Here is an 11,552-nt window from a genome sequence, read left to right as displayed (position 1 = left end):
GACCGCCGATCCACCGAGTGTCACTGGCTGCACCAGAGCCCTAAACTTGCAAGTTGCTTTGGAATCTTACCATAACATTCTTCCTAATATGGATATGTTGGTCATTTCCTTCCTCTAGAAGATTATAAATCCATTTTGGATAGTAGATTTCATTTGTTGTGTCCTCTAGTTGAACCAATATTCTTCTTTTCTCCTACCATCTCAAGCAGCAGCATTCAAGACATCTGCCTTGTAAGACACATTTCCGAAATTCCTGGAAAACACTTCGGGTGCTTTAGTCACATGGTCCCTCTTGCTTTAGTCACACTGATTGATCCTTGGAACATAACTTGGCCAGACCAAAATCAGAGATTTTTGGCGTGATTTTTTTGTCGAGCAAAACATTATGGGGTTTGATATCGAAATGGAGGATTTGTATATCACATCCTTGGTTCCTGTGGCTATGCTGATAGCAATATCTTGCAACTTATGCCTACCAAGGAAAGAAATCTATCTACTGATGAAATATAATCTTGGAGTGAACCAAAGGGAAAGAACTCATACACCAGAGCTCATCTAAATCCATCAACACAAAAACCAACCAAGTGAACCACATTGACATGGTGAATATGGCCCATTGTTCCCACTTCATTTACAAGCTCTTCCCCGTCACCCTTGGAAATGTTAAGTACTTTCATGGCAACAAAGTATTCAGAAAAAAGCTTTCCTTTAAAAACAATTATGTATGCTCCTTGCCCCAACTTGTACTTGAATTGATTTGTAAACCTCTTAATATCTGCATGGGAATATATGCTTGGCTTAAGATCTTTGTAGTCCGCTGAAAACTTACCAAATTTCATTCGATTTTCTTTTTACTTTTGTCAGTGCTATAGGCGTGATATGCCGCAATGACCAGTAGTAACAGAACAAATGAACCCAGGGTTGCTCCTGCAAATAGGTAGATACTATCCATGAGTAAACATTTATTCTCAAGTGTCCTTTGGACATGAAACAAAGCTAAACACTGGTCCTACACAACTCACCCTTGCAAACGTCTTTGTTTTGCCTACAAAAGACAGTTGCAAAAATTAGACTGTCATTTCTCAAAATTAATCAATATCGTTACCACAAATATAAGCCGTTAATTACATGAAAGCGGAAAAATCACAGCATGTAGCAGAGTATACCGATCATAATCATTAAAAACATAATGAGATGAATGGATTCGAAATAAGATTTAGACGCGTTATCCTTACTTGGTTTCCTCCTGTCAACAAGGTCAATTTCGCCCTTGGTGCCATTGTTCTTCAATCTACACCTCTTGCCCTTTGCTTCACATTTGATTCAATTTGGTTTAGACCATTTGAAATGGAGTGTTTTAATTTCATTTCCAACCCAACCACCAAATGGAACTGATGAAACACCATACGCCTTTGTACAAGACTGCAGGGCAGGGAAGCTTTCAAATAATTGAAAGAACGAAGACACGCCATAAATTTTGTTGCCAGGGACACTGAGGCAAGGGGACTTGCTATATATAGAGGGAAGGAGAGCGGGTGGGATAAGTCCATGAAATCCATGGAATCGGTGAGGGAGGCTTAAAGAGAGTTGGTTGGATTGTGTGATTCAGTCAGGGGAAATTACTGAGAGAGAAATAGAAAGGGAAGAAGGGGTATTTGGTGGATGTTATAGAGACAGAATAGGTGAGGGTTTTACTGTATTTTTTATTCCGAACCTAGAAAATTATAGTCTCACAATTGCCTTTAACCATTCATCTGAGGGGCAACATGTTCCCCTTGAAGATGAATTGTTATCCAAAGAGCTACCCGTTGAACCGTCAGTCGGGAAAGAAGATCTACATGACGACCAGCTTATTCGTCAGTTAAAACACTCACATCTTCGCTCCAAATGTTTGCCCAATGACTGATGTCTTAACCTACGAACTCTAGACATCCTGTAAATCTATTCAGTCAACCCAATTTGTTGACTGATTTTGCCCTACTAAACTTATATTCTGTCGGTTAAAAAAAGTGAAACCGACGATATCTTCTGTCACGCAATAGTTGACAGGGCAAGCCATAAATTCTAGTAGTGCAAGCATAGCATCTGCTGGAATAAGTAGTTCTTACATGAATCCAAGAACTAAAGGATTTAGTCTTATAATTTTAGATGTATACTAGCAAGTGTACCCGCCCGTTGCTGCGAGGCTTAAAACATTGTTGAAGATGTAGAAAGTTTTGAAAAATATATATGCTAAAGAGTGGTGTTTATATACATATATTACGTCCATATGTTTACAAAGTGCTATTTACATTCATACATTACACGACAAAAGTTGGAGATGTTGTTATGCCATCCTCAAAGATTGTTTTCAAAAGCTATGAGTCTATTTCATGGAGTATTTTACGTTTACAACTATACAAAGTTAAAAAAAAATCAGTTTTATTCCACTAAAGGCATCCAAAATACGACAATGCTAAACTGAAAATCAAAAGAAGGAATTAAAAACCTAATTTGATCACTTATGAATTGAATAACCCTAAACTGCGTACGAATTGAACTAAATGAAAATGAAAAGATGAAGGGAGTCATAATTTCATTATGCAAGATTTCACTATGCTAGATCTCATTTTAGGCACCGAAACCAATTCATAAAATTAAAGTTGGGGTTTCCATAGAAAAGCTCGGAAATAACCAATCAAGTTTACCTGCGGATCAAGTGTTATGTTTTCATCCTGCAACTTGGTTACCTAAAAAAAAAATAGATCCATTAACAATACAGAAACCAAATACATATTGAACACTCTATACCTCACATGTACAGACCAAATATGGAAGCCAAAATAGACACTCAAAGCTGACACAAAAATACTACATAAATTTTTTTCAACCCTATGTCTTAAAATAAAATTAAAGGGGTCATATTGCAGAACAAAAGTATACCACCTGCAGCAAGCTTCAGCTCTGTCTCCAATGGTGCAACGATAGACTCAACATATAGCATTTCATCGTCTTTCTATGTGGCGTGAACTCTTCAAAGTGTGACTTCTGCTGCAATAGTTTGATATAAAACAAAACCTCCATAATCAGATTAATTAGGATTTTTTCTTCATAGTTTCATGTACTTCAAAAGATATATGGTGTAAATTATACTCGAGTATTATCACTGTATAAAAAATACTAAACGGATATATCACATTTAAGCTTAAGTATGCTGATTACCAAAATACTTTAAATGGTTCTTTAAATTATCATTACTTACATCAAGAAATCATTGAAACATTGTTGAAGATGTAGAAAGTTTTGAAAAATATACATGCTAAAGAGTGTTTATATACATATATTACATCCATATGTTTACGAAGTGCTATTTACATTCATACATTACATGACAAAAGTTGGAGATGTTATGCCATCCTCTAGGATTGTTTTCAAAAGCTATGAGTCTATCTCATGGAGTATTTTATGTTTACAACTATACAAAGTTAAAAAATTCAGTTTTATTCCACTAAAGGCATCCAAATCCATAACTCTGTTACTGGCGCCTTTTTCATTTTGTACGACAATGTTGAACTGTAAATCAAAAGAAGGAATTAAAAACATAATTTGATCACTCATGAATTGAATAACCCTAAATTGCATACCAATTGAATTAAATGAAAATCTAAAGATGAAGGGAAATTTGTCATAATTTCATTATGCAAGATTTCACTATGCTAGATTTCATTTTAGGCACCAAAACCAATTCATAAAATTAAAGTTGGGGTTTCCATATTCTCTATTAGGTATCAAAAGTCGTGAAAAGCTCGGAAATAACCAAAAAGTACACACCTAAGAAAAACATAAGCAATAAACCATTTCGTATCAAAAGTCGTGAAAAGCTCGGAAATAACCAAAAAGTACACACCTAAGAAAAACATAAGCAATAAACCATTTCCAACTCCTCAAATCATTCATCAAACATAGTAATACAATCATCGAGACACACTCAATCATTTATCATTTATCCTAAACCTAAATAAGAATAATTAGGTTTAGGATTAATACCCAAACAGTCAAGCCTTCACTTCTACTTGTTTTGGTCCTTGCTGCAAAAATGCAGGCCTGTCGTTATGCTCCTCTGGATATGGCGTCAAAAAGTATTTTTCCTGCCTACCCTCAACATCCTAATACATGGATAATGCAGCTTGGTTAACAACTCTCCTCCTCTACTTCTTCAAAGCTCAAAACTTTCACACTTAATGGATCAAATAAGCCTTGTTATTAATACCCTTTTGGAGTTTGATCTTTAAGTCAGTTAAATTTTTTATTTATTTTGTCTGATTTGAATTTGTGGGTTTTGTCTCCCAATCTCAAAAGCTTAGTTTTATATATTAACAATCCACACAAAAATAAATGTCACTCGTATGATAATCATTTTCTAATCCCCATAAATAAACAACTCAATATCTTCTTCCAATCCCAATTCTTCTATCATCTAATTGCCATTAATAATCCCATATGTGAAATTGTAATCTATTTGATAGAATTGAGAAATAATAAAAACTCAAATTCCAGAAACAACGAACATGCAAACTTTATATGGAAATTGAAGGTTTACCTGCAGATCAAGTGTTCTGCTGTCATCCTGCAACTTGGTTACCTTAAAAAAAAAAAAGGATCCATTAACAATATAGAAACCAAATACATTTTGAACACTATACCTCTCACATGTACAGACGAAATATGGAAGCCAAAATAGACACTCAAAACTGATACAAAAATACTACATAAATTTTTGTATCAGTTTTTAAATAAAATTAAAGGGGTCATATTGCATAACAAATGTATAACTCCTGCAGCAAGCTTCAGCTCTGTCTCCAATGGAGCAATGATAGACTCAACAGGTAGCATTTCATCATCTTTCTGTGCAGCATGAACTCTTCAAAGTGCGACTTCTGCTGCAATATATTGATATAAAACAAAACCCCCATAATCAGATTAATTCGGGTTTGACGACCAAGCAGAGGCCGAATCAATTTTGTTGACGATCGTAGCAAGAACCTTGGGAGTAAGAGAACTTGTAATCCAAGATAGGATCATCTGGTCAGTCTGGATCCATTCATTATATAATGGATTGACTTTGTCTGTGAATTTACCATTGTCATCAAGAAGAAAGGCAGGGGGCATTGAGTTTCGCCAGTAACATAAGAGAGTAAGTTGCGGCTGCGCAGCAAGGGAAGAAACTGAGCACGCCAGAAAGGGTAGTTGTTGCGGTCGAGCTTGTTCGTAAGCAAATTTGTGACGGAGGGAGCAGCGGAGGAGGAAGAAGATGCCATAGTTTAGGATCTGCAGAAGAGAAAAAAATTATAACAGGAACCGTTGTCGTTAGACACTGGCTCGTGATACCATGAAAGATAGTAAATATGATTTGCAGAATCTCAACTCTTAATTAGAGTGAGCGATGTTCATTGATATTTATAGGAGTACTATACAAACACACGTAGAACTAGGATTACAATCTAAACAGGAAGTGGACAAAATAGAAGTTAAGTCAGGATGAAACTTGTTCTGCAGTAGGCATGTCGTCTGAGGATTCCATGTTGGAATTGGATTGTGATTGTGCAGTAGCAAACGGAGATGGAATGGGATTTGGTTTATCATTTTCTTCATAGTTTCATGTACTTCAAAAGATATATGATGTAAATTATACTTGAGTATTATCACTGTATAAAAAAAAAAAGAAACTAAACGGATATATCACATTTAAGTTTAAGTATGCTGATTACCAAAATACTTTAAATGGTTCCTCAAGTTATAATTGTTTACATCAAGAAATTAATGATATACCCTGTTTCTATAATATATGTATCTTTGATTATAAAATCAATAGAACTTTTTACTATTGATCTTAGCATAATAGAACAGATAAGAGCTAATGAGATCGAGCTAAGCTACTTCACCTCTTCCATAAGTCCATGTCTCCACCCAAGCCTAGACATCCCGACATTGCCCAGATAGGTGTGTCATCCTACCTGCAAGATTTACACAGAAATGAAAATTTGAAAGAGGTTTAAGCATGAACAGATTGTAAAACCGCAAAACTTAATAGCACCAAATTGTGTTGCAAGCAAGCACCAACCCTCATGAATAAAAAGTGGGTACACAAAATTGGCAGGAGATGAACTTGTTTCATGAAACACAGCTTTGAACGACGGCAATCTTCGGTTCTAGCGAGGAAATGTTACATGATCTCAAATCACCTCCAATTGGTAATTATGTAAAGAATAGTTACACAAAAAATCACATATATATATTTTTGAACCCAATCTACCAATTCAGTGCAACAAAAGCAAGAGGTGAGTTGGGAAAAAGCATACCTTCACAAAGCTAGAAGCTTCTGATATTCCACGACTTTCTTCCTTTTCTTCTTCTTCCTTCTTCCTTCTGAACATCTTCTGATTCAGGGATGGCAGCTCTGCAGCACTCATCAAGCATGCCTATTTCAGTAACCCCAAATCAGTTTAAATACAAAATTGGGCATAATAAAAACTGAACCAAAAAGTCTTAATTGCTTACCCAAGTGAGAGAGGATTTTGGAAAACAGCGCCAGGCGGCTGCGGCGTCCACAGTAGGAAGGCTTTCTTGGCATCAACCCCAATCTTATCAAAGCAGAGACTCCCATTGGGCCACGGAATCTAAACGAAATCCTACCATAATCTCACTGTCACAAAAAAAATTAAAAATTAAACAACTAAATTTGACCCAAAATATTGTTTATACTTGTCATGCATTTATACAGTATTGATTACCCAGAAAAAAATGGAAAATTCCACAACCCAGTAACCAAAATTGGAATAATAATACAAAAGTTTTACCAATTGTAGAAAGATAGAGGAGATGTTGAGCATGAAAATTAGATTAGAGCCTTAAGAGTCTTAATTTAATAAGAGGAGTCTTAATTCAATATTGAATAAGAATATTAATTTAATAAAAGTTAATACTCGATCAACCAAGTTCCCCATTTCAAACTACCCATCAAATATTTAACAGCAATACAAGCAATAACAAACAAAAAATTTAAACTAATCCAAAAACTAAAACCCTTTTAATTTTCCATGTGTATTCAATGATTTTCTTCCTGTAAAAATAGGAAATAAGGAATAATTATTTGGAGATGGAATCTCATATAGAGCTAGCAGAGGAAGCAAAGAAGATATGCAAAAGCAAATTAAGAGATCATCATATTACAAAAGCTATAGAAGCAAATTAAGAGATCATCATATTTGGAGACAGAGACACATATAAAGCTGCAAAAACAAATTATTACTGCTGACAAAAACTGACCTAATTAATTGGATATCCTGGCAAGTACTGGTCAAATGTTTTATTACAAAAAAGAGGTAACTGAGAAACCTCATACCTGAGAACTGAATTTAGAAGCTGGACTATGCTGCTGAAGTAAAGCAAGAAGTAACTTCTCCATTTCAAAGGCCGCAAATCAGAGTTTGCAGCTGTCCTGATTAATGCCATTTTAAATTTGACATTCGTCTCAATCTGTATCATGTGTTTATAGATGTTTAGTTATAATCATAAAACTCAAATTTTTGGTTCAGAAGTTCAATGATGGTTATATGATGTCTACTTGGAGGGTAACATGCGGAGAAATTTTAGGGATAATATTGTTCAAAAAATTATCAACAATGTAGATTCTCCAAGAAATTATATTCCAAGGCCTAAAATAAAGAGTTAGCCTTCATGAAGTGAAAGCAACACTTATAAGTCTAATGCTCCAAACCAAAAAAGATACATTGTAAGGTCAACAATTACAACATCACAGTTTGTCATGGTATTCTGATGTACAAATTAACTAACAAACCTTGAATTCCTCAAATGTTAGTTTCGGAATAATTTTTCAATCACCGCTACAATCAAAACCATAGCTTTTGTCTGGAAATAATGCCTGTAGCAAATTGAAACCAGATCATTATGTTAGACATTGAAATAAAGAACAAAATTGATGATACTAATAAGACATAAATTACAATAGATGTTGTGTAGTTTAATATATCAGCAACATGGATAGCTGGTAACCAAAGATAATTAACAGATAGGAACGTATCATTGTGTAGTTAGCCCACCGGTATATGATTTCGCACTTGGCCTAAATTTGTGTATAAAACACTTGGCCTAAATTTATACAGGTATGCATCAAATAATGACACATTGTCATAGTACTATCTAAGTGTTAATTCCATTGGGGGTAGAATGGACGGAGGGGGTTCCAAGTTCTTCCTAAAACAAAAGGCTAATTCCATTAGCAATTCATAGCCCTTGAAATTTGCAAAAAAATGGAACCACAGTAAAGCTTTATTAACCTTATACACCTATTGTGAATATATTATGTCAACGTGGTTCTTTCTTTCTTTCTCAAATCACAATATTCTTGAACTATGTTCTGAAAATCCATTAAAAATACAAACAGAGTCCAAGCTTTCAGCTTCCGTCAGGCTTTTATTCTGTGTCTTTTTCTTTCGCCGTCAAGCAAACAGACGGAGACGTTTTCCTATTGTTTTGGTGAACGAATACAAAAAAGTATAAGAGGAAGGGAATAGGGGAATTCGGCCAGCCAAGAAGAGCAGCCAACCTCCTCCGAGTCGAATCGGAAAATGACGTCATGGGCTGCCTTAGAGCGACTGCCCACGCGCTCGAGAGCAAGGAGAGGTATTCTACTCGCGGAAGATCAAGAACAAAACAGAGAGATTTATGTGAAGGAATTTGGACTAGTAGAAAGGAAAAACGTTTTGGAAAAAAAAAACCACAAACCCAGAAAAATAATGAAAAAAATTCTAATCCCCCTCCAACTCACGAACCCAGAAAATTAATGAAAATTTTTCTAATCGTTAAATTGGATTCCACAAAATCATGAAATTTTTTCTACAGTGCAATAGGTGTAGAAAGTACCTGTGGTGATGAGGAATAGTTTCAGACCAACCTCGATGGCCGCTGTCGCCAGATTACCGTCGGAAAACTCGAAACCGAACCAAACTCCTAGGTTCTAGGGAGATGATGAAGATGCGAAATTCAATATGCAAAATGTGAAGGTGAGGAATTTCAATTGGAAAGATCTAGAGCGAAGTTGCTGCTGAAATTTGGGGAAGAGGGCTCCAGAAGGTTTTCAATTCGAATAGATGTCGATCAGGAAGGAAGAAATCACGGAGGAAGCAGAGATCGCGTAGCAGAGATGGAAGGGAGATAGCGAAGCTTTCTGAGTTTTAAGTTTCTCGTGGTTTCTGAAGGAGTCGAGAGTTTTCTACTGGACGGCAGGGCCAAAACTGTCGTTTTAGTATATAGACTAGGAATACCTGCGCGATGCTGCGGGTTTAAGCTGGACAGTTGGAATACATCACAAAAATCATGTTAGAACCTGTAATGAAACAATTTTTGAGTGAGATCGTATGAAAGGACAGAGTACATAAATCAAAAAGCTTTTCATGTTCGATAATGGCAGTCATACATGTTGCAATGACGTTACATCACTTAGAAGATACAAAGATTCAGTTTTCATACTATAGTAAACATAATTCTCAGAATATTAACTAAGAAATTCTTACAAAGAAGACTAGAAACAAAGAAAAATAAAATTATTTATGTTGACTACAAAAAGCTACGCACAGAAGCCCCAAAATACGAAGAACAAATTGTCCTGAAACAATGCACATAGCCAAATCATATAACCAAGCAACATATCTAAGGATATAAGATCACAAAGATTCAATTTTCATACTCTAGAAAACACAACTCTCACAACATTAAATAAAAAATTCTTACAAAAAAGGTTATAAAGAAAAAAACAAAATTATTTACCTTGAGTATACACGGCTTGAAAGCTAAACGGTTTCAAATCTACACACAAAAGCCTCAAGAAACGAAGAACAAATTGTCTTGAAACAAAACACACAACCAAATTATACAACCAAGCAACAGATCCAAGAATATAAACAAAAGTCAAACCTGTATAGCATTGGGTAAACTATGGTAATTTGTTGGTATAACTGATCTACATCAATAACTCTGTTGGATTTTTCAGCAGAGAAAAAGATATTTTTTTGTTTTTTCCAAATGAAGTTTATGTTAAACGAAGTATCATTGGTTGTTAAATTGTTGGTATTATACTGTGAATAAGCTGGAATAATTAGTTTGGACAACTAACTGGAAAGTTGTTTAAAAATGTATTGAATATACTGAAACAGTTCTAATTGAGAAATTTATAAAATGTACTAACTAATTGAAACAAATTATTTAATTGTTTAGTTGCCACTATTGTTAACGAAGTGGCATGCATCACACTTCTATTGAACACGTGTTTTCCTATTTATATAACTGCGATTAACATGTGGTAGATAAGTTATAAAATGTAAGCAAGCATATTGTGTAAGAACATTTTCTTTTGTGTTAAAGATAAAATTGAAAACAGTGTGTTAATTTAATAAAAAACAACAGATATGGTGGTATTGTAATATGTATTTTTGAGTAAGAATTTTTGTTTTCATGTGTGGAGGATTTTGGTAGACGATGGGAACATTTTCTATGTAAACACACAAAGTATTTAAGCAAGAACTAAGTTGTATTTGTGGAGGCATGTCCATGTATTTAACTGTAGTAAAAAATTAAGATCTATTTATACCGAGCTTGATGAAATAGGGCAATAAGCAAAACTTTTGGAGGACCTGTAATTGTTTAATACAAAAAAAAGACAAAAAAAAATACAATAAAAAAGAATAAAGAATTGACAAGTGCAATAAAAAATTTATGTGAAACTTGTAGCAAAAATGGGAATGGAAAATTTTTAATTAGCAAGAAGTGGTAGATAAATATGAGTTCACCTATTGCAGGAACGTGTATGATTTGACAAAGTGAAATATGGGTTGAAGCAAAGTGAGTATTGTGCAAGACTGTGTAAGTCAATTTTGTGCCCTTTCTATTGTAAGAACGGTAAGAAAAGATGTTCAGAGATGGACCAGATATGTCTCATTTAGTGTCTCTGTGGAGTACAGAGATGGAATTTGGTAAATTGTTTGGGCTTTGATTATTTAAAGTATTATCATCACTTCCATCTCTTCTCTTCAAAAGAATTGGTTCCTACCAATAATAGACAAACACTTTCTTCTTTTGACCTACTGTAAACACATGATAAATTGTTTGGCTATTCATTGAGGGGTTTAAGATGCACATCCAAAAGCATGAATCTAGATGCTTTAACCATAGATATATTTTGTTGATATGGTTTGGTTCAACAAAAGAACACAATATGAATAGGGGAATCGTTTAATCTATCTAATGATTAATAAAATGTTGCGGAGATAGATTTAACAATTTCCTTATTGCTGTGATGTTCTTTGGTTCAACCAAAGGTTGTGGAGTGGGCGCCTTTTTGGTGGCAGTGCCTTTGATAATACTTTGGATGCGCAAGTCAACCGGTTAGCAGGTAGGAAAGTAATTAATCATGTGTTGAGACCAAGTAAAAAGCAGATAGTGTGCATATATAGCTGTAAGAACTAATTCCCCCAAAGACAAACGTTAGTAAAAATTTA

The 11,552-nt window shown here is 34.7% G+C and overlaps 1 long non-coding RNA gene across 13 annotated transcripts; it reads right to left on the bottom strand.

Moving 5' to 3' along the window:
• Positions 1-466: 466 nt before the first annotated feature.
• LOC126612790 (uncharacterized) lies at positions 467-9,955 on the bottom strand. 13 transcript variants are annotated; one of them, XR_007619366.1, is made up of 14 exons: positions 8,923-9,954; positions 7,838-7,921; positions 7,382-7,515; positions 6,538-6,682; positions 6,339-6,458; positions 6,101-6,188; positions 5,922-5,993; positions 5,118-5,307; positions 4,580-4,919; positions 4,027-4,145; positions 2,923-3,030; positions 1,236-2,729; positions 1,023-1,045; positions 467-927 (listed from the first exon to the last, which is right to left on the bottom strand). It is a non-coding gene; the product is annotated as an uncharacterized LOC126612790 (long non-coding RNA). The 13 variants fall into 13 exon arrangements; XR_007619333.1 differs by having other exon boundaries at positions 5,023-5,307; positions 8,923-9,953; XR_007619342.1 differs by having other exon boundaries at positions 4,580-4,916; positions 5,023-5,307; positions 8,923-9,953.
• Positions 9,956-11,552: the final 1,597 nt, after the last annotated feature.

The sequence above is a fragment of the Malus sylvestris genome, chromosome 2 (genome assembly GCF_916048215.2).
Source record: "Malus sylvestris chromosome 2, drMalSylv7.2, whole genome shotgun sequence".
Classification (NCBI taxonomy): domain Eukaryota; kingdom Viridiplantae; phylum Streptophyta; class Magnoliopsida; order Rosales; family Rosaceae; genus Malus; species Malus sylvestris.
The sequence above is the reverse complement of the archived record's forward strand: the minus strand, read 5'-3'. Positions and strand labels throughout refer to the sequence as shown.